Source organism: Oreochromis aureus, linkage group 7 (genome assembly GCF_013358895.1).
Source record: "Oreochromis aureus strain Israel breed Guangdong linkage group 7, ZZ_aureus, whole genome shotgun sequence".
Lineage (NCBI taxonomy): Eukaryota > Metazoa > Chordata > Actinopteri > Cichliformes > Cichlidae > Oreochromis > Oreochromis aureus.
The window spans coordinates 22,589,533-22,613,293 of NC_052948.1; the positions used below are offsets into that span (position 1 = coordinate 22,589,533).

Here is a 23,761-nt window from a genome sequence, read left to right on the forward strand (position 1 = left end):
GAAGCACTAACATTAACCTTACTTTAAGAGTATTTAAACAATCGGTTTTGTGTCCCTCAAATTCACACAATGGTTATGTAAGATTGTGCTGTGTCCCTTTCTGTGCTTCCTGGAGCAGGAATGACATCATTACATTTATCACCAGGTTTCAGACGTGACCGACTCTCAAATGAACACCATCAGTCCCAAATCCCCGAGGGCAGAACAGATCCCCTACACCTCTTTTTCTGTCAGATACTGTAATAGTGTCTAACATCTGAGGGCTGCTGGAGCTCAACTACCAGAATACCGATTATCCATGAGTAGTTGTCTGTAAGAATCTCTGTGATTGAACAGGATGAGAACATATTTTAAATATTAAATAAAATGATTAAAATTGAATGTATAACATGTTCTTAGTTCTAGGTTAGTCTGTATCTGAGCAAGTGTACATGCACTATAAAAAGTTTGTGCTTGTGTAATTCTTACATTTTTATCTTTATCTATAATATACACATAGTGGATGTAAAATTGCCAGTGTTGGTTCACAAGCAGCAGGCGAGGTCTGCGTTGGGGGGCAGGGGGATTTAGCTGATGAGTGACTCATACCTCAGACCACTGGGCAGGTCAATGACCTGTCAGATCATCCAGCTCATGGCAAAGAGAGAGAGAAAGGGAGAGTACACAGGAATTCAGGAAATAGCCATGAGCTCCAAAAACAAACTAACCATCGCTATTCACTCCCACTCTGGTCTCTTATGGTAAAGTACTCTGAGTCACTCTCTGAGTGTTGCACCTGTAGCCTAATCACCTCATGTATTCAAGTTAAATTTGACATTTTTCTGCATAAATGCATTCTAGCATGCTTATAATGCCATACAAACAAACTGGATAGCTGCAGGAAATAAACTATTTACAGTTTTATTTCTCCCTCTTTTGCACTGATTACAAATCTGTGTCCGCCATCTTGGGTCATGTTTTCTATCTTCTCATTTACATTTAAGTTCTTCCTTTAGATTTCTACTCCTGTGAGGGTTTATTTTGTATAGCTGAAAATGCCTGAAAACAGACCACTGAGTAAAATGATGAAATTCCTCTCAAAAGGAGATAAAAGGAGAAAATGCTTTTAAATTTAAAGTTAAATTGTAAAGGGGGATATTTTACAGGTTAGGAGGAAGAGCACTGAATATAGACTTGTTCTCCACAGAGGAAAAAATGATACGGAGTGAATCATGCATTTTCAATCCAGTAAAATTATACAGCATGAACACGTATTTTTATGAGCTCCTCTACAATTGTCAAATGTTTGCTTTAGCAATTCAGAGTCCTTAAATGACATCTGCTAAACTTAAGATAATACTAATGTATGAGTGAAATAGAAGAATTTATAATATAATATGTTTGTTTTTAAAAAAAGATGCTTCAGTGAAAGTTTACTGTGCCCTTGCTTACACTGCTCTAGTTAATGATTCTCTCACCTGCCAACAGGCGGGCCATTGACTCTGTCAGACTACACCCCTTTCTGTTGCCTAATCCGGTGTGTTTACATTCAAATGACAAGGTGTTCATTCGGTGTTTAAAGAAGTCCTTAGCTACACTCTGTTGTTTGGTCCGCTAATCCAGCATAAGCTAGGAACTTCAGTCAGCCATGGAGGCTTGAGGTGAGCGTGAAAGCTTATGATGACCTGTCTGTGTTTGCTTCAGAGTATTGATGTGTGTTTGTGCATTTCTATTTGTGTGTGTGTTTTCTGCGGGTATATCATCTATGGGGGTAATGTTCGATGCGTTAACCAGTTGTCATTTAAGTAACATCATATTTTGCAGCATTTACAGAAAGGGTTCTTTGGATAGAAGCAAAAAACAATAGAGAAACAGTGCTGACGTGACAAAGGTCATGACACAGATTGTCGGTCACAAGTCTGTATGTCCTGAATTTCCCAGACACAAGACTATATACAGTTGTGGCCACTTAACCTGCATGGGAGGATTTTGTGTATACTTGTGCGCACGTGTCTATGTCTACAGCTCTGTAAGTCTCAGAACGGCTCAGGGATATAAATGGATTTGGGCTGGTAGCCCAGCAGGGGGTGAATGGAGCAGATCGTCTGAAAGCCTTTTCCTCAGTGCTACACACACACACACACACACACACACACACACACACACACACACACACACACACACACACACACACACACACACGTACGTACGTACACAAAGTGCTCTACCACACTTGCACTTACACGTGTATATACATACAGAGTCATTTCATAAAACAACTTCCAACAGTCCATAATTGACTTTGGTTTCATTCGAGAGTGACCCTCTAACCTCTCTCAAGTATTTAGAGAGCAAAGTCTGTGCGATTGTCTTTTAATCTCGAAACGTGGAATGAATAATGCGTATCATAAATGAATCTCAGCAAAAAGGCAATCTATTAAGGTGGTGCTAACCCCATCATCTTTAGTTTAGCTCGTAAAAACATTGGCATGAAAGGATTCCTCGCTGGTAAAGGAATAAAAGCTTTACCAGCTTTTAGTGTTAAACTTTATCTGAAGTCAAAGCAGCAATAACTGTAGGGAGAGTTTGATGGGTAAAAGAAGGAACACTGCTACAGATGTAACCACTGATAATATCACAGAGACTTGCTGGTTTCCTTACTGCTGTCTTAGGAGGAGTGGCCTGCCCTTCCAAGAAACCCAAGAGCATACAAATAAATAAACAAAAATAATATCCATCCATCATTATTTACATTTATGTGTTTCATTTCAGCACTAATGTAGTCTCTTATGACTGTGTTTATTTCATAACCTAAGGGACCTTGGGTGACACAGATGACACTTTATAGACTAATTGAAATATTGAATGAATGTCCCTGATGATGCAGTGCTGCTAATATATATGATAGTTTGGATTTCTGCCTCTTCACACTCACAGAAGATATAGAACTGCTCTATTCAACAGACGATTGTAGCGACACAGTGTGACAAATAAAGTTGTCCTTTCTTAACTGGGCAAGAAAGGCGGCTTAGTTGTCACGCAAACTTTTGAGCACATAAAAGACATTTCAGATAAAATGAACCTGAAAGCAGATTAAATGTGTAGAAAAGTTGATTTATCATCCAGCCACACACACTTTTCTATGGTACAGTATAGTACCATACCATACTGACTGAGCCCCCACCCCCATCTGAGGATTCTCCAGGAGAATGTGTCATTCGTGTCTCTAGCTGTCCTCTCCTCCTGAGTCCTGACACACTGCTGTGGCTGGATGTTTGACGCGAATGACACTTTGACAAAATGAATTTCCCACAAGCCTCTCTCAGGGAGGATGCCCTTATGTCACAAAGTGTCAGGCTGTCACAACAGCAGACTGGGGTGGGACTGCACCAAAGAGGGAGAGAGAGCTGTCATTGCTGTGGTTTCTTTGACACTGTGGTTTGATGATGTGGTAAAGGATCATGTGTTAACTGTTGATGCCAGCCATTTCTCACAACAAAGGCAAAAATCCACAGGAAAGTAATAATCCTGATTTCAAATGTAAATAGGAAAACAAAAGTGACAGTCTGTCACCACCAGAATTCACTAAGATCTTACATGCCCTGCAGACAAGACAAAGATATCACTGTTTTTTTTTCTTTTGTATCAAAAAGAGCAAATAAGTTCTATTTGTCTTTTATTTGACTCACATCACAGGAACATCAGGATTATTTGAATCCACTCTGTTTGTTGTTTACAGATGCAGGGAGAACATGCATGGCATGGCTTCCTCCTATGCTTTGGGTTAATTGGTGATTTGAATTTGACTGTAGGTGTGAGTGTTAGCATGAATTATTGTCTGACTGTTGGCCCTTTCACAGACTGGCAGCCTGTCTAGAGTGTACCCTTGTCTTTTTCCCCATGACAATTAGCACAGTGTCTAGCCATCCAGCCAGTAGAAAAGAAACAATATAACTTGTTTTTAATTTTAATTTTTCTTCACTGCATATCACATTCTTGTTGGTAGGTAAAAAGCGTGCTTCTCATATTAACATAGTAGCAACAGCCATGTTGGTTTAACCCTTGACACACAGGCTTAATGCAAAACTCAGAAGTAAAAAGACATCACCATCACTTTTGTTATGATAGTAATGTTTCTGAGCTAATTGACCAAATTAACTCTGCTTACTTGCAGTATATTCTGCTTTAGTCTGGATCAGAAATTTGCATAATATTAAAACTTGCAGGGTAATTTCACATTCTTAGATGGAAGCCTGTGTCCAAATGTCAAGCTGCTTATAATTCCTAATTTCTTCTTGTTTCAGCCTGCTTAATTCATGAGAGGCGGGAGTAAATGGGGGGGGGGGGAAGACTAGCTAAGTTGGTCTTATTATGTAGCAGGGACACAGAGAGTGCGCTCAAGGTTTGATGGCTGAATCTGTTTGAGAAAGTTGCAGATGGTGGGCTTTTGTACACTGAATTCATTCAGGTGTAGCTTGTGCTGTGAAAGGATCAGCTGTGAAGAGTATAGACAGAGTTACAGTGAGATAGGTTTTGTCCAGCATCCTTTAAAATTTCACCTAACATCTTGGTGGATATGGGTTTATTAGAGTCAGATGGTAACATACAGAGGGATGGACTCCAGCCTAAAGCACCTCTCAGAGGCCACTGACTTCAAAGGCGGCTTCTTTGTTGATTTTTCACTGGAGAAGAGCAAAGATGTTGACCACTTGATAGCGAAGAATGGGTTTAGCCCTGGCCTCCGAAGGTAGGAGACAATAGGAATCACTTGTATGATTGAGCAACCTACGACCATCAGGGTTTTGTTCTTTTGTAAAGATGCATGGTTAATTAATCACACAGTTACAAAGGGAATACTGGTAAGATAATATTGCCTATGGAAAAACTGGCAAATATTTATTAGTGGCACAAAGACGTATAAAAAGTAGACAGTTATAATAAATGATGAGATATCTAATATGCCTAATATGGGCTTTGAATGTAATAAAAAGGCAGGTGCATTTCGCTTCAGACATTTTTGAATTATTTGATCCATTTAGCTGCTGCAGCTATTCTGTTGGATGTAATAGAAGTACTACAAAACATAAATGTTTCATGAAGGAAAACTGACATCTTTGACAAATGCCATCTAAACTTTATTGCTCTGACTTTTTGTCTTTACAGTGTGGACACAATAACAGCGCTGCTGTTGCTGTTAAATTGATGCGGAAAATGCATCAAGTTAATTTTCTCCCCTATTAGAATACTGTTCGTGGATTCACGTTTTTCTGTTTGTTGTTCTTTTGTTTGCACTCGCGTGCAGAAGGGTAAGAATTAGGTTTCAAACAGCAGTTTTATCAGTGAAAAAAAAATATGAGCCCACACTTCCATTCCAGAGCTGATATGTAGGTTTTCACTACTAGCCTGCTCTCCATTCTCCATCTGTGTGTCACTGAAACCCTTTGAGCATGCCAGTCTCTCAGGTCTCACATGACTCCCCAGCTGGCTCAGTCCATGTGAGCAGCGTGGCTGTAATCCCACCTAATCTGAGACAGCTTTGTGTGTAATGAAAGAATCCACTGTAAATCCATGATGAGGTTGATTTGTGTGGAAAAAATGCTAAAAGGTTACAGTTTATGTTTCATTTCGGACAGATTTAAAAATAAATTGTATACTCAGATATGATTAATCTTTATATTTCTATATGACTTTAGCATCATGTTTGTGGTTGTATGGTAAACTCACTGGGCTCTCCATGACCTATGCTGATTGTGGATATACCACAGTTTTCACTTTTCTCTTATATCCACCACTATAAGAGTTGGCTTTGATGGAACAGATTATTATCACTCTAATGTTTCTGTGTCAAGCAGAGAGTTAGAGTCATGAGTGCATTTCATTAACCCAAAAACACCCAGTGAGGTGCATATATCTTGCAAAATAATTACTTTCAGTGGCACTTTGTGTGACTGTTTGAAGCCAAATATAGTGTGGTATAAACGGCAGTCCAAGGCACTGAGTACAGTCTGTGGTGGAAGAAAACAGTTAAATAGGACAAATGGGAGAACCACAACACATTTCCTTTTCACGTTTTTACTTCCCACATTGGCAAATCCAAACAAGAAGAAACTCTGTCTCACTACAGTCTCAGTGGACTCAGCAAGGGAAGCGTAGGCTGGAGCAGAAGTGGAGTGATTCTGCTTAGTGGCAGTGGGTAGACTAGATTTCTCTCTCCACTCAGTGATGAGACATAAAGTGCCACTGTATACTTGCGTTTTGCCAAGAGGTCCATGCTCTCAGTATGTCATCCGCAGTTGCTCTTAAAATTAGATTCGGGCTACAGTGTATGCAGTAAATTAAAATGGCCACATGTGAAACTTGAGATTCAAAACCAGGGTCGACATTATTTTTAGGGCCTGAATTTCTCTGCTGTGCTGTGAAAGGTTTTTTTTTTTTTAGTTCACAGTTGTTCCATTAATATAGCTGGAATATAGCTGCAGAGCAGTGTACCTCTTGTGGAGGAAGATGTGTACTTAATGTGTTTTTAGATCTGGTCTTGTGTGAATAATCTGATTTGGATTGTAGAATGTAATCTATTGATTACAGTGTTAGTGTGTGTGTGTGTGTGTGTGTGTGTGTTTTTTTTTTTTTTTTTTTAAAGACCAAGTCATCAGAGTCATCAAAGTCTGGACTCAAAATAAAGTCAAAGTATGCTCATGCCAGTCTGTAAATTCATTTTTAATTTCTTCTTTGGTTTTCATTGACTCAAGATAACTGAACAATATTTTAAAAATTCAGGCCCGTTGTTCAACAACAGGTTGGTGATAATTTATTCTTTCGGGGTGCATGCTGAAAAATAGCTGAAGTAGCAGAAATTTAGCTGGATTCTCTGCTAAGACAGGGCTTGATGTAGCCTTTGCCTGCTAATACATCATTGTCATTGCTAACCTAAGCACCACCTGCAGGCTCTGATAGTGTTGAATGGCTTGGGATTATTATCATTATACAGAGTTAACTTTGTGCTGCTGAAAGTGGCTAGGCCAGAGCTGCGGCCCCACATGTTAACTCTATACTCTAAGACTGTGTCGACATGTATTCGTTCTTGCTCAGAGATGTGCGTCTACCACTTTTAATAGCCTGGATTAACACAATATAGTACCTAAATTAAACGTGGGAGACCATGGCTTTTATTTAGTCCTGTTAAATGTCAGAGGGTCCTGTGAAGTCAGATCTGGGAGCAATTTGGTATTACTGTGTGGCATTTCGAGGCATTATTTCAAGTGAATTAATCAAATGCACCTCAGTCGGCCTCAAGCCTACAACATTTGTGTGGGTGTGGTTTTGTCTGTCTCTGTGTGAGTGTGCAGTTTCTCTTTTATACCTTTTGTGCCCCTCTACCACATTGTGTGTGTATCTTAAACTGTGAAATCTATGCGTCTCTCCCCTTAATGATTTATAGGTTACCTGGGGAAACATGAACACTTTTAAAACCTCCCTCTTTCTTAAATAGATGTGAATGAGAAGCTCGCTGCGTCTCTCCTGCTGTATAATCTTAGAACTGGTGTGTCAGAAGCGTTATTTGTTCAACATGTTGCGGACATCACTTGCAGGGGTTAAAGTGGGATTTGACAGGTGGGTGTAGCATTGCGGCGGGGGGGGGGGAAGTCTTGCCTCAGAATAACACCAAAATTGATTTGTTCTGTGAGCTCCTATGGACTTGTTTTCTCTGCGGCTGGGCAAAGTAACCAGCTTGACCTATGCTGCTACCATGGCTCTTTGTGGATTTGGTCAGCAGCAGTCTGCAGTATGTTAGCAGATGTTACATGGATTGTCACGCTGTCATAGTTGCTTTCTAGCCTCTACCTTTAGTAGTTTGGCAAACTTAAATGAATCTCATCATTTAAATTATTGGTAAATGAACTGGTTCTTATGTTTTTCTGTTCTGAATGTGCATTCAAAGTGCTTTATACAACATACCCCATTCATACATTCATAGAAGCACTTTTTTCTGCATCTAAGTGCTTTCTAGCATTCGATGAATGCATCAGGAGCAACTCTGGGTTCAGTATATTACCTAAGGATACTTTGGCATGCAGACTTGAACTACCAACCTTCCAGATTGGTTAGATGACCTGGTCTATCACTGAGCCACAGTCACCTCCACCTCCTTTTGTCAAAGATTTTACAAACCAGAGAGCTTCTACTACACTGCAGGTACAGATCGACTGTTGGATTAAAATAAAATCTATAATTAATGATTTTACTTATGGAAATGCCATTTGCAGAGCAGGCCTTACTCTTTAAAGTCATCTCTCATCTTCATCTTTTTTTCTTCGATCTTTCGTCTCTAAAAGTCATCTCACATTAACGTCAATAATGTACTTTCTTAGAAGAGTGAGTAGTTAACATGGAAAATAACCATGGGGTAACATTAAATATATGGAGTAAGAGTGAGTGAAAAGGTACGCCAGGCTGCCGCATGCCAAACGTGAACTCATTTGATGTTGTTATGTATAATGTGCCTATCAGATTTATTTACTTGCAGCAGGATCGTTCCAGCGTACTTTAACCCTGGTTGTTTGGTGCAGCCACTTGGCACTTGACTGAACTAGATGAGGGTTGTTAGATGTACTAGAAAATAAACCTCTGCAGCTGAGGCCAGCTCATGGGGCAAGGGGTGCAATTTAATGTTGCACTCGATTAATAGCGTAATGTTTACCTGATGTCGTTAATTGTGTGCCGCAGATGTGAAGCGAAAGCTGCACACACACAGTGGATGTTATTTCCCAGACCCTGAATGAAGGCAATGATGAGAGGGAAAGAGGGTGATGAATGATTTAGTCGACTGTGATCCATAATTCTTGGACGTAAGTGGAAAGATATCAGCTGTCATAACATTTGCCTGGTTCTTTATTCCTTTTTTGACATTTTTATGGTTTTTCTGTGCAATTTTATTTGTGAAAGGGGCTGATGGAAAGAAGAGGGTAATAAGGTACATCAGCGGTTTGTTATAAGTGAAAGCTGGCAGTTACCCAAATAGTGTTTTAGTGCCATGCTTTACATCAGACACAATTTTGGAAAAACCTAAACTTGTTTGTATTTTTTTGTTGTTGTTGTTGTTGTTTTTTAATCTAAAAAAAATGCATGAAAGTATTATTTTGGATAGCTGTATTTAATAAAATCACAATGTGGCAGTACAACATGTAAGTTATGTGTTATGTTGAAAAATAAAGGATGTTTGCTATGAAAACTGCTCGAGAACACCGACAGTTAGTTGCATTTTGCGTGAGTCTTTACAGCGGTGTTTTTCAGTGGAAAATCCCCATTTTCTGTCTTCTCTCCGTGGAGCTGCAACTCCTTCTTGAAAATTATGGAACTACATTTGTGAAATTTTATTTAGTTTTGGGCTAGTTAATTATTTAAACACGTGGCTGTTTTCTTTTGTTCTTACTTGGCCGTTTTGATTCAATTGAAACTTTCACACACACTCACATTCTCACACACATCCAGAATCCCTTCGCCTCCCTTAGACAGGCCCGTCAGGACCCTGTGAGGTGTTTTGAATGCGAATGCAATGCAGAAATTTTGTCCATTAGCATGCCAGGCTGTCAGTCTCCACGTCGACTATCTTGCTGTCCGGCTAAAAGCTGCTCTCCTGTTCTGCACGCACACTTTCAGAAGAGGTGTTTTCTCGCAGTAAACACAAATCTCCTCCTTTTTCAAAATCCCACTGCTATATAGCAGTATTTATGGCAATGCATCACAGTGGGGCCTTATTTGAAGCTAACGATGGCCTTATCTCAATGTTGCCATAGCAACAAAATGTCCTGAAGCAGTCACTTAAGGGCTGGGGAGGGGTGGGGCTGGCCCTTCCTTGTGGGATTACCAGCAGCAAAAGAGTTGGACGCCACTCTGTCTGCTGTCTGTCATTGGTTGTGATGGACATCTCTATTAAAGCACAATTCACTCCCCACCATCACTACACCCGTCCAAATACAGCCACAATCAAGATAGAATGGCTCATCAGGGCTGAAGAATCTCAATCCTGCTACTTGATGGAGCTGCAATTAAGTGCCAGGGCCACTTTTATAACCTCTGTGGCCGTCTGGGGAGGCAGATTGTTGCTTCGTGTCATTCGGAATCAAAAAATCTAGCTGGGTAGTGAAGAGGAAGTGAAGCAAAATGAAATTTGTACCATTCATGTCTTGTAAAAGCTGGATGTTAAAAAGTATATCAATCAGTTAGAGCTATGAGGGAGAGAAAAAAAAGGAAGACTTAATAGACACGATTGTGTATGACATGATTGGCGCTAATAAAAAATGACTGAAGAGCAGAAATAAATTTGTGTTTTTAAAATAGAGTTGACCAGATTGATGATGGAGAACATGAAAGGGCATGAGGTACGCCATGGTTGTGAGGTTGTGCATAGCTTTTCTGCCACAGCAACCAGGTACTCTATAAATAACCTTGTGCATGTGCTTTTGAGGGGCAAGAGGGTTGATTTTCATTTAATCAATGAAAATATGATCAACTGAAGGTGAAGGGCAAAATTGGTGTAGCCCAAATGATTCAATTCATGTAGTTTTACAGTATACATGATACCTCCCTTCATTTGTGAAATCTAGTACCATAACTTATGCAATATGTTTGTCTTTTTTATGAGTTTTGCTACAGCAAAAGATATCAGCAAAAGAGTGTAAGACACTCCTACAAAGTAAGTTTTGATGCAACAGTGTCATCATGTAAAGTAAAAGACAGGAGAAGCGTGTGTTCAGTTTCTTCTCAGTTTGTACAGTATGAGATGTTTTTTGTTATTATTTTATTATTTTAAATTGTTTGGAAAACTTCATCCAGGCTTCTAAATTTCTTAGCCAATTAAGGGCATGAGCGTGGGTCTGGGGTTGGGCCTGGGGGTGGGGAAGAGCCTATCCTGGCTGACCCAGTGTAAGAGGTGGTGCTAAAAAAGAGAGACAGACAGGCAAGCATTCACACTCAAATTTACACAAATTTAGAAATACCAGATAACCTTGTTTTGTGTTTGGGCCAGAGCACCCGCAGGCACAGCAAGAATGTACAAATTCCACAGAAAGTCCAAGCAAGTTTAAACCCTGAACCTTCTTGTTGTTTGGAATAAATACTATCCAATGCACCACCATAGCACCAAAATAATAACTTCATTATAAAATGAAATATCAAAACATGAAGACATGCACACAATGCATGAGTATGTACAAACGAAACCCCCCAAACTGTTTTGGAATAGCTCTACAATGAAGATGCAGTTAGCCAGTGACTCCAGGCTTTCTTTGAGCTGCTGTTCATGTTAACCACCAAGTTGATCTTGCCCTTAATATTAAAACATGTAAAGTGTCCAAATCTGTTAGTCGTAAGTGCCCAGTTCTAAAAGTGTTCCTTAGACACTTCTCAACAAATATTAATATTTAGTTTACATTTGTGTCTCTGTGGCAGTTCTCATTTTTCTTCTTTATGCTATTATAAATATTATATTCTCCATGTAAAATTGTTGATTTATTCAGTGTGTTATTTTAGTTTGTAAAAGTTAATGACACTAGCTTTTTGTGATGATCATCAGTGTGATGTTGTTCAGTTATTCATGCCGTCTTCTCTACAGTTGTAGTTGTTGTTGTTGTTGTCATTTGCATATTTGTATTCACCGGCTGAACCAGTCCTGCTGTGTTTAGTCACAGCCCTCATATTTGTTTGAACAGGGGAAGTCTCCCATGTCCACATGATGTCAGGACAGACAGTTTAAGAGATGGTGGAAGCAGATACTACAGACCAAAACCAAAGCAAATGTTACCCATCACTCTGCTGTTACATTGTCAAGGAGACTGACAATGAACATTATTTTGGAATTTTTCCTATAACTTGTTCAAATGAAAACTTGTTCATCTTACACACAAGTTTGAGCTTAATTAAATTTTTGGATGCATTAGACTCTTCAACAAACCACTGAATCCCAAACCCACTGCAGCAGAGCTGATGTGTAGGAGTCCAAACAAAAGTAGAATTTGCCAACTGGGTTTAATAAAGTATTGCATTATATTATTAACCTTGTGTACTGCAGGCAGTTTTTTCTGGTGCTTTGAGGGTTGGAATAACTGCTTGCGTTATGGATTCGGCACCAGTGACACATTTTTCCTCCACTTTACCTCTTGATTTTGACCTTCGCCCACGTAGCACAGCTACAGCTGAAGAGCACCTAGTACATGGGCCTTGTTTCCATGCTGATTATGTTCACTTGGCACTTGATGTGTGTCCTACGTTTGTTTCCTCTTACTGTGTGAGAATGAGAATTATAAAGTAAGTTGTGGCTTTATTGTCTATAAAACACAAAAAGAGCTTAGAGAATGCTTTACTCATGCAGCAGTCCATGTTTAATTATAAAATCCATGTAAGTCTGTTTATTTTGTTTTGTTTTTTGGGGGTTTTTTGCAACATATTTTTGCCCCCTAAATAGCCTCCTAAAATCCTCCCTTTCTCAAGCAGCTTTTCAATTTGCTTACAGTGAATCTTATTTGCTGTGATGGCACAAACTGGGGTATTGAGGCAAATTTTTAGTCAGTGCAGGCACTTTTACAATGAGCATGAGCATTGTTCACTTTTCCACAAGCTCTTAGCAGTCATAGGGCTCAATTCCAGTGCCATTCCTGTTTATGCTAATGCATAATATTTTCATTATCTCTGCAATAAGACATTTAATAGGCACTCTGCTCCTCAGCCCGGTGAAAAGTGGCTATAATTAGTGAGTCAGGAGCAGAGGCAGGGGGCCAAAACGTCATAGCTGATTTGAATGTGGACAAGTGTCAAACAAGCAGTGATCTGTTTTGTGCAGTGCTGTCAGGAAATGTTCCTGCAGATGACCCAGATAATAACAGTGGCTTCATTTTCAAAGTATAATGAATGTTGAATTGATATACATGTACTAACAGCAGATGTCGTGACAGGATGCCCGCTGCACTTTTCTAGTCATTGTAGATGTCAACTTGCTGTCATTTATCCCGCTGAAGTTTTTCATCCACATTTTTGAATATGAAATGAGTGTGTTTTAATGTAAAACCTGAGAAGGAGAGGCCTTGCAGTGGCCTTAGTCCTTTTCACTGGCAGCTGAAATATCTGGACCAGTGTGTTGATGCCATTTCTGGATATCCCGAATACAGTCAGCTCCAGAAATTATCAAATATCTGTTTTTGATATTTACTTAACCTTACTATGAACACCAGCTGCATGTCATGTGTTTTCCTACTATAATAATAAAAAAAAAAAACTACTTAAGTTTTAAGTAGGAATGTTCCTGGCGACTAATTTATTAGTCGACTAAATGAGGAGAAAATTAGCCAGTTAACTGACTGTCTTGATGCATGTTCAGTCATCATCCCAAAAGTTGGTTCTGCTCATCTGGACGAACCGTTTTCAGTGGGAAAAACGTTTCGTCACTCACACATGTGACTTCTTCAGTCTCAGCTGAAGAAGCTGGCTCGATGGATGTGGACATCTCCACTGGTGGCGTTCTTTTGGCTTTTTGGCTTACTTCTAATGTACAGTGCATATGGTTTCATAATATTATAGCTTCATTAATAGCTCAGTCCATAGAAAGATCAAGGATTTCTGCTCATCCCACAAATCCTCACTGAACAAATGTCATGCTTATTCACAGTCCAGATAAAATAAGCCAAGAAACTGTGAAAATTCCACATACCTACATCTTCACTACTATAAGAAGGATAAATTGGCTCTTAAGTAGACAGTGTCTGGTTAATCATCATCTTCAGAGGTTTAGAATTCTCCCAACGATTTCTCTTCCTTATTCTTTTAGTGCCATCTCTCCTCCTTTTATAATGTTTCTGGTATCTCAGCTGGCTTCTATGTCTGTGTGATAAACCCATATAGTTTATGGATGTGCTAAGTGTGTTAGGATTAGCTGATAACTTAACATTAGCACTATCTACACGTGTCCAAATGTGGTCCTGGGAAAAGCAAACAGACATGGTGGCTTTGACGCTTCAAAACAAGAAAATGAGACTTCATAAACCAGTGGATGACGTCGCAGTAGCTTTGCCCATTTTTGATATACTGGGTCATACTGACAGCACTGCGAGTGTCATGATAGTTCTCTAGCTGCATGTTACAAAGCTTACAATGACAGTGCTAACTAGGTGATGACAGGCAGAATTCAATGGGGAATGCTAAAAACACCCAAACTACAGTTTGCAGGCTGACCTAAAGGACTGTCATTACTTTTCAATACGTGAAAAGTCAGATTATTCAGTAAAGTTGCCATTCAACAAAATTTCTGCAGCAACAGATTTCATGGCAGTCCATCCGTGTTGGTGTTTCTGACATTTCTCTGCAAACTATAAATGTCAATCTGCTGGTTTTGCTACAGGAAAAAATCAGGGTATCACCAAAGTCGATAGGATACGTCCTCCGGGGACCACAAATGTCTGCACTAAATGTCAATCTATGCAGCAGCTGTTGAGATATTTTAGTCTGGACTAAAGCAGTGGATCAGGTGACAAGATTTAAGCAACAGTGAATTTGACAACAACGTAAACAGATTTTTGGAACAAAACACCCGAGTGCTCCAATGAATAAACAAAATTACAACCAGTGAAACAGCTTTGACTGCACTGATATTTTACATCGTAGGCATATATTTCTGCAGTAGCCATCTGCAGCCATGTGGGAAGGATTCAACTGAATTATTACTTTTCATTGAAAATAATGAAGGCTGCTTGCGCTAACCTTGTTCGCTGCAGATTGAAAGGTTTTTAAAAATAAATGCAGATCATTTTCGAGGCTGCTAGAGGGCAAATGGAAATATTTTCTGCATGTATTTAAGCATTCAAGCTATCATTAAGTGTTATTTCTCTGCTAAGACTCTGCTGATGTTTTTAACTTCTCTAAAATATTCAATTTAATTTAGGTACGAAAATAATGTTCGCATAGCAGCACTACAAACACACCCATCTCACATCAAATGGCTCCAGCAGTCATTTTGTTAGCCTATGTTGTGTTAGAGTTGCATGTGTGGAATAGCTGAAAGTTTTGCTGAGGTTCTTTTTCAGCAGCATTGTGAAATATTTACCTTGTGGGTAGAAAATGATGCATTGGTAAAGTGTTTATGTTGTGAGACAAGAGGTACAGGTACAGCTGTGAGAGTGGTTCAGTGGAGGCTGAGTGTTTTTCTGCCACTTTGACTGTGGAGATTGTCAAGTTTAGAGATTTTAGGGAGGGATAATATTTTCTGACAGTGTTATAGTTAGTGAAGATATTTGCTTCTGCATTATAGAGTTTCAGTTTTAGGTCTAACTGAGGTTTTATGGAATATTTTAATTTGTGAATAAACAATATGTTGAACTAACCACCATAATTGTTTATGGTGAATTTCTTTTGAATCTTAATAAAAAAAAATAACAGGTCTAATTCCATTAATTATTACTTCTAATGATGTGTTCAGACCAAATGTGATGTTTTGCTTGTTAGTTGTGCAAATACAGTCATGTTTTCTGACCATTTTACAACCCACAAGCATTTGCCCCCCAACAACTTTGGGAGACCTCCTATGTTCCAAAGTACAGCCGATGGCGGAATCAAGTAACAGTAAGATATTTTTAGAGCTTAAGCGTAAGATGATGATTTTGCTCATTTGTGTTTAGGCTTTTAGCTTTGTGAAAGAAAAGTGAAATCATAAATCAAAATGTTTACTTCACACTTGGTCCGAACATACCCTTGAATCCACACTGCATGCTATTTAAGTAAAATTTAAAATATTGTAGAATATTGTAGAAGGGTCACTGGCCAGACTACAGCTACAACTGGGTGAGGCCCATTTTCACATTTAAGGTATATGCAGACTGGATTTAAAATTGTCAAGTTCCAACAACAGCACTGTTTGGGCTTAACAACAGATTTCATGTGGCTGTAAAACTGATTCAGATACTTTCTGTGTAGCTGTTTTGTAGTCAGGACTGTAAACGAAGTGCTGGGCATATTTACATTTGGGTCTTGGCAGCAGGTTGTTCATGCCAGTAATGTCAGTGATGCTCGTGTCTTCCTCACTTATTATTGGCACCATGCTGTCTTCAGTCTGCCAGCACTGCTGAGCAACTGTGTTGGCTCTGCCAGTTTCACCTTATCCCTCTGTGGTGCTGGAGAAGTTCTTTATTTTACTGGGTCACGCTGAAACCAAAGACAGGAAAGCTGCCTGGCAACATAAAGGAGCTATGATATAATAAACAAAATGATGCTTTGTGCATCAGCTGAGGGAGTCTTGAGGTCATACACCAGGCTCTGCATATTTGTCCTGTCTGAAACTAAACAATGAGTGTGACAAAGATGGCTAGATGGATGAGACAAGAGGCAGGAGGTTAAAGCGTTGATGAGATAAAGGCTTAGCTAGATTATGAAAGGTGCATCTCTAAGTAATAATCTCCAAATTTAAAGACTAATAATGAAAAATGTAACAAAAATTATTCATTCAAAAATGGAAAAAAAAATCAGCATGATACATCATAACCCCTGATATAGCAGCAAATTCATATAACTCAAAAGCTCACCAATGTAAATTATGTGTCCAACACATTTAAAAGATTAGCATTACAAGTATTGAAACACTTCTTGCTAGTCAGCCACATAGGCTGTCATGTGAAATAAGAGCTGTGTAATAACCCCCATTAGAGTGATTTTCATGCCAGTGTGCACTCTGGTAACATTCAGCTCAGACTTGTGCATCATGGATATGTCTGTGTTCACCAAACACACCGACGTAGACTTTAAAGTACCTTCATTTAATCAAACAAGAAGGCAATTCTGAATGCTTTTCAGCCTGAGTGGGAGTGAGAAATGGAGCAAAGGGGAAAGCGTGAGAGAGATGGACTGTGAGGAAATCAAATGAAAGAGGGTGTTTGTGATGCGTGCTGGATGTGTGGGTGGGTAGGTGGTAGTGGATGGCTGTGAAACCTGAACAAGAGAGGGTGGCAGCAGCATGAAGCTGAACCAAATGTGTCACTGCGTCATGCTCACCCGGCCAAGGAAGGAATTTACTGGCAGCACACTGGCCTGCTAGGAATTCACCAGGGTGAGTCTGCGTGTCTGTCTGTGTGTGTGTGCGTGCGCATGTGAGCAGTGATTTTGTGTGTTTGTAGTGGATTGTGTTCCAGCTCTTTACCCCTTGACCATTTATAAGACCATGCTGGCACTCCCACCTCCTTCTGTCATGCAGGAAGATTGTGCAGCACAGGCAGCATTCGCTCACATTCACATACTTGGATGGAACAAAATTAATGAAGCCAAAGCATTGACCTCGTCCACAGGTAAATAAGTAAAATCAAGGTTTAAAAAAAATAAAAATAAAGCAGCGTTAGATTTAGCATTTGCTGCTTTTCATAATAATTCTGCTGCTGTGGAAGTTTCTTCTTTTCATAGTTTTATTTTTGCTGTGCCAGTGGGAGAACAAGGTGGAAGTGGGGTCTAAAGTTACAGCAGCAGCACAGAGCTGCTGGCAGAGCTGCTTGTTTCTACTGCCAGTCATTAGCAGAGCAGCACAAGGTGTCTCGTGGATGTTACTTGAACTGCTTCAACCAGAAGCTCTTATTTTATATCTCAGACTGTGGGTCATTTGCTGATGGAGAGGGTAGTGGGCTCGTCACTTATGTCACAGTATGTTTGAAACAATGTTGCGTTCAAGTTAAAACTATTGAAGTCATTCCAGTCATTGCAAAATATTACTTTCTGTAGCTTAATTTTTTCGTTGTTTATGATAGGTACAGGAGTCATTACATTACTTTCCCATAAAATTTGTATTCAAAACAGCTGTAACACATTGTATTAGTTTGGATGAAGTGTTAACAGTATGGTATAGTACTACATAAAAACTTAAACTCATTAGCCATTTTGCACTGATTAAGTCAAGCTGATGGAGATCGAGAGCTTTCGGTCATTAAGTCATTCAGTCTAGAGGATTTAACATTTGCATTTTCCTGTCAGTGAGCCTGACAGGAAAATATAAAAAAATATATTAAAAAAAAAAAATAAAAATAAAAAAAAAATAAAATATATATATATATATATATATATTTTTTTTTTTTTCTTTGGGGGGGGGCGTTGCTCTACTGGATCTTGGAGCGATCTAGCTTTTTATCTGCATTTGTAAACGGCAACCAACAGACAGAAACGGTGGTGGCTGCACCGGACGCCCTCTACCTATTTAGTCAAGGCAGTATTGCTTTTGGGGCTCCCAGACTGTACATTGCCTAACTTAGGTGCACAATATTGATAAGGTCTAGAATGAATTTGATAAAAGCAAACATATATGGGGTTTAAAATTTGATACATGACTTCAATTATTCTTTGATGGCCAGAATTGTGATTTATTCCCTTCTTTGATTTAAACTAACCAGTCAATAAATGTCAGTTTTGCTTGTTTTTGAAAAATATTCCCATGTGATTGAGACTGGAAGGACAAATCGTTATCACAGACCTCTTTGGACTTATGGGTTGTTTACAAAAAAAAAAAAAAAAAAAGCTGTGGTGACAGCCAACTTCACAGGCTACTTAAAATCAGCAATGAGGATGTTTTGTGACCTACTTTTGTGCACTGGCATTATGCAACTCAGTTACGTTATGTTTAATTAAAGATCAGGCAGTGCACCAATGTGGCATTCAGTTTTTGGCAAAAGTGTGTTCATGCACGTTCCGATGTGTAAATGCATTTTTAAATATGTGAAATGAGTGTTGTTGGCTAATTTGTGTCCTCTGTATATTCAAAACTTTTTTTGTGTGTTTGTATATGATATTACTTGTAGCTATCGGCAGGTCACACTTACAAAAAATTGGAAATTGCAATCAGCCAAGAAAATTGGTGAATTTTTATGCTAATTTCACTTGATTGCAACACACACACACACACAAATAAGTGTGCAGTTGCGCGCACACACACACACGCACGCACGCACACACACACACACACACACACACACACACTGTTTAACATGCACATTGTGTACTGAATGGGGAATGACCTTGCTGTGTTTCCCCATATTGCACTGACAACACTCCGACTAGCCCGACTAGCTCTCTCTTGCTGCACTTCAAACACATTTCATCTAGAAAATCCCTTTAAATAGATATGACCTTTGACTGAGAGAACACCTACTCGTGTACTCATCATTTTCAAAACACTCAGTCTGCTACATGTCTGTTAAAACACAGGCATGGTGTGCAGCGGCAAATTATATAAAAAAATTGCTGCTATTTATCAGACATAAAAGTCAACAGTCAGTGCCAACAGCTTTGCTTTTTCAAGCATCAATCAAGTCAAATGCAGGTGTGGCTTATTGATGATGCTGACAAATTTGATTACAGTTTCGTCAACAAAAAGAAATGCTGAAGTGCGTTAGGGTTTGAACTAGAGATGGCACGATACCACTTTTTTATGTCCGATACCGATACCGATATCATAAATTTGGATATCTGCCGATACCGATATGAATCCGATATAGTGTGTTTTTTAATCAATAAAACTGTTTTTTTAATATCTTGCTGCATTTTGTATAAGTTCATACTCAAGTTTAAATAAACAATAACACTAAAGCTATTCTGTTATACCTGTATGTAAAAAATACACTGCACCCAAAATATTTTATATTTCAGCAAAACTGATCAATCTAATCAACTTAAACCTGCTCCATCCTTCCTCTTCTGGTATTTTAAAGAGTACTTAGCAGAAATATTAAGCAACCTAACTAATAGGGTTGCAAACCCAGCAACAAAAAAAAAATAGGGAACCACCCCCACCCTCCACCTCATGATGCTTAATCGATGTAATCAACTTTAATTTGATGCAGGGTGAAAAAAAAATGCACAGAATTAAATTATTTTTCAAGAATAATTAAATAGATTCAACATCTTTCTTCAACAGAATTGCAGACTGCACAGATGGTATGTTCCCAAAGGAAAAAGTACTATAGCTTACTAGGGTATATTAGACTTAACAGTTACTATATACAGTAATGGACTTCTATACATTTTACATCAGATTAAAACTTTGGGTGTAAGATTCAGATAATTATTTATTAAAAGCTAGACATTTTAAATGAGAATAAGAAAGAAAAGTATGTCTTTGTGCCCCCTTTTCCCTGTTCATGCCCTATCGGCCCCCCTGGCTAAACTTTGCTAGATCCGCCCCTGCACAGTTACCAGCCGTCAGCTACGTAGAAAAGGATCCTGGTGTAGAAAGTAATATTAAATAAAAATTCTAACAGCAGCTTATCAAGCTTAAACGTGCTGCTGTTGTTCCGCCGCTGGTTTCCTCTTTCTGGTGCAAAGTGGGCCAAAAACAAAGAAGAGAGACGGACTCGCGACAGAAAAGCCGATCAGCTGATCATTAAGCAGTTTCATGATTGAAGTAGCCGCAGGAAGGTGAGGGAGAGAGAGAGTCAGTCGCTCCATATATCGGTTGTTAAGCTTAACATGGGAACGCTTTACAAACATTCAGAGATGAACTTACACACTTGCTTTACTTCTCTCTGGGATAACTTCCTCGGAGATGAAATGCTGGTTTGGTAGCAAGGCTACAAATACACACAGCCGCTCTATCACATACTGCTCCGACGTGCTACGGTTATGAGCCGAGTTACGCTGTGTCGCAAGTTTTGTGAGGTGTTTTTTTTTTTATATTTAATGTATCGGATTACATTTTTAATTTCTCACCGATATCCGATCCAATAATTTAGGTCAGTATCGGACCGATACGTAATATCGGATCGGTCCATCTCTAGTTTGAACTTGAGTAAATCATTGCTCAAGTAAATTTAGCACAGCTCTTGAGACTCTTAGAGCTTTTCTCACATGGTTGCATCTTGCATAAGAAATAGTTATGTTTTACAGACTGGTTTTGAATTTAATAATGTGTCTTTTGACTGGTAATTGTGGCCAGACTCAAAGTAGTCACACACCTGAGAGCTGAGAACTGAGAGCATGACTCCCCCAGCTCAGGGGAGATGCTCACAGATAAGAAGAATGCTCTACGCACCATCCCCGTTACCAGTATCACTGGAATCAATGAGCAGCTGTGTCTACACACATATGTGCGCACACACTTCATTGTCTTCAGAAGAATATCCTGACGTAAACAACAAATAATTATTGTGCCCATTAGATGTGCACCTACAGAGAACTAAAAAAACAAAAGAGAAATATTAGAGGCACCGCAGAAATAGGATAGTTTGATGATAATAAAATATCACTCCAGGTAATGCTGCTTTGGTCTGTCACCACTTAAAACCTTGTATTGTTCAATTAGTAATCATTTATCAGTATTCAGTAACTAATATAATTTTTCAGCCAGTCTTGGCCTAATGTCCAAATAAGAGGAGTAAATGTCAAGAAAAAAAAATGATTTGACTACAAAGGCATTGACACAGTTTCACAGTTTACCTCAGAGAGTATCACTTAGATACGTTTGGCAGGAAGACACAGAGGAATGAGTCAATATAAAACTGATTTAACTTAAAAAGCTGTGAGAAAATATCATTTGTGATTATTACACCTGATTTGTGGAATATTTTTTCCTCTAACTTGACTTTAAAAAAAATCTCTAAAAGGTCAAAATAGCTGTTTGTCTGTTACATTCATAAAGAATCCTTACTTCAGCAGTAGTAATGTGAGTGTTTAATGATGCGTTATGACTATTTTTTACATTCTTCGTAAACTACTAAAATAATAATTTGTCGTATGTTTTTGATAATTAACTGCTTAATTTCACCACTACTTGTTATCCGTGCTGGAGAAAAGTGCTTGGAAATCCTGTGACACCCAAGTCATATGATATAGCAGGTGCAAAGTGTGCAGTCCATCACTGAGGGGCATCATGTTTGGCATGTGTAATGGTGTGTTTGCACGAGAACTGTATTGTGCAAGTGCTGTAACGGACAGTTGAGTGTTTATGTAACGCTGGATGTTTACCACCCGTCCTTCATAAATGCCATGTGGTCAGCGACAGGGGCAGAAAAGTCAAACACAGAGGCACAGAGTGTGTCAGCTGACAGCAGCTCAATGGGCAAGAATGTCTCGTAAGAAAAAAGGTTCTGTTTAATTCCCTAAAGCCTCACTTGGCTTAACCAGAGAAACAAAATGTGCTTGAGTTGCAGTGGAGCTGCTCTGATAAATGAAAATCAATAGAAGGCATAAATAAATAAATAAATCACAAAATTAAGGAAAAGAAAAGTGGTCTTTGAATTTGTGCTTTTTCTCTGATGACAAAGAAATTAGCCATTTTCTCTGAACAGCTTCTTTGGGTTTCTGTGTTTGGTCAAAAATTACATTGCACAGGCCCATTAGTGTTTTTTTTTTTTATGTTGCTTTAGATGTGTCAGCCTCATGTCACAAAACCCCAAATTAATGTCTGACAGTGATGACTGTAGTGTAGGGAGATATTTCAGCAGTTATTGGACACTTTGTCTCAAATATGTCTGGAATATGATAAGCTGTTTTTTAAAGACATAACTCCAGCTGTGTTTTGTCAACAGAAATTATGGTCTGACTTTGAATGTGCATCTCAGAAGGTACAAAAGAGTAAAGTAATGAAGTTAATGGGTTTAACTGAGACATATGTTCCCTCCAATGCTCAAAAGTTTCCCCAAACAAAAACTGTGTCTCAAAATTTATATATAGTATTTCTATTTTTTATACATCTAAGTCTAATGGTGAGAGAAAGACCTTGTATTTATAGAGTATATGTCATCCTGTTGCAGGTAGTCTGAGGAAGTCTTTAACACTATCATAGTTAAATGAATCAAATCTGACATCTTTCTGACATCTTGCAGGTGAATGGCGCACCTTATATGGAAAGTTACAGGGACACTGTGAGCATTAATCGAGCTATTTTCATCTGTGGGTGTTGGACTTTTTAAGAGGTAGCTCTTTAATGATATGGTTGTTACATAAGACACTCATGTCTGGAGAGCTGCTATAGCAGGAGAAGGTGAGATCGTGCGTCCTTAGTTTGTTAATGTAGATAAAAGTTTATGGGACAACAGAAAATGTCCGTGTGCTTTTATCAGTTGAATATTATTAGTAAAGATTTATGGTATGCTTTTAGTGGATGCCCATTTTTAAAGCAAAATAATGGGAGATCTAATAAAAATGAAGAACTCTGTGAAAATCTTAGTAGTGACTTTGATTTGATAAAAACCTCTCAAGCATGCTTATTCTTGCCTGGCTTCATTTCAAATCTTCTCACAAGGTTTTTATTTAAGTGTGATGAGTTTATACTTGAACTCCCACTTTGTAAAATGTGATAATATACCACATTAGCACTTTGGATCCAGAAACTGCATATCTTTACACAAAACATACAGAAACAAGGACAATATCTTTAATGATAACTTTTAATAAGTTATGTAATTAAGAAGAAGTCAACCTTTATCTATTGTATATACATAGATAATCTTGTTTTTTAAAAATTGTATGTGACTGCATTTAGACCACTGGGTCCCCAGTCCCAGTCCGCGAGGTCCGGTGTCCCTGCAGGTTTTAGATCTCACCCTGGGTCAACACACCTGAATCACATGATTAGTTCATTACCAGGCCTCTGGAGAACTTCAAGACATGTTGAGAAGGTAATTTATCCATTTAAATCAGCTGTGATGGATCAAGGACACATTTAAAACCTGCCCTCTTGGAAAAAACCGGCCCTCGTGGACTGGGATTGGGGACCCCTGATTTAGACAAAAGAGTAGAGCAGGGGTGGGCAATTCCAGGCCCCGAGGGCCGGTGTCCC

At 38.9% G+C, this 23,761-nt stretch overlaps 1 protein-coding gene across 6 annotated transcripts in view; it reads left to right on the plus strand.

Moving 5' to 3' along the window:
* LOC116313967 (pleckstrin homology domain-containing family A member 7-like) overlaps positions 1–23,761 on the plus strand; it is a 134,590-nt gene that overhangs the window by 36,063 nt on the left and 74,766 nt on the right. The gene's annotated exons all lie outside the window — the stretch shown is intronic.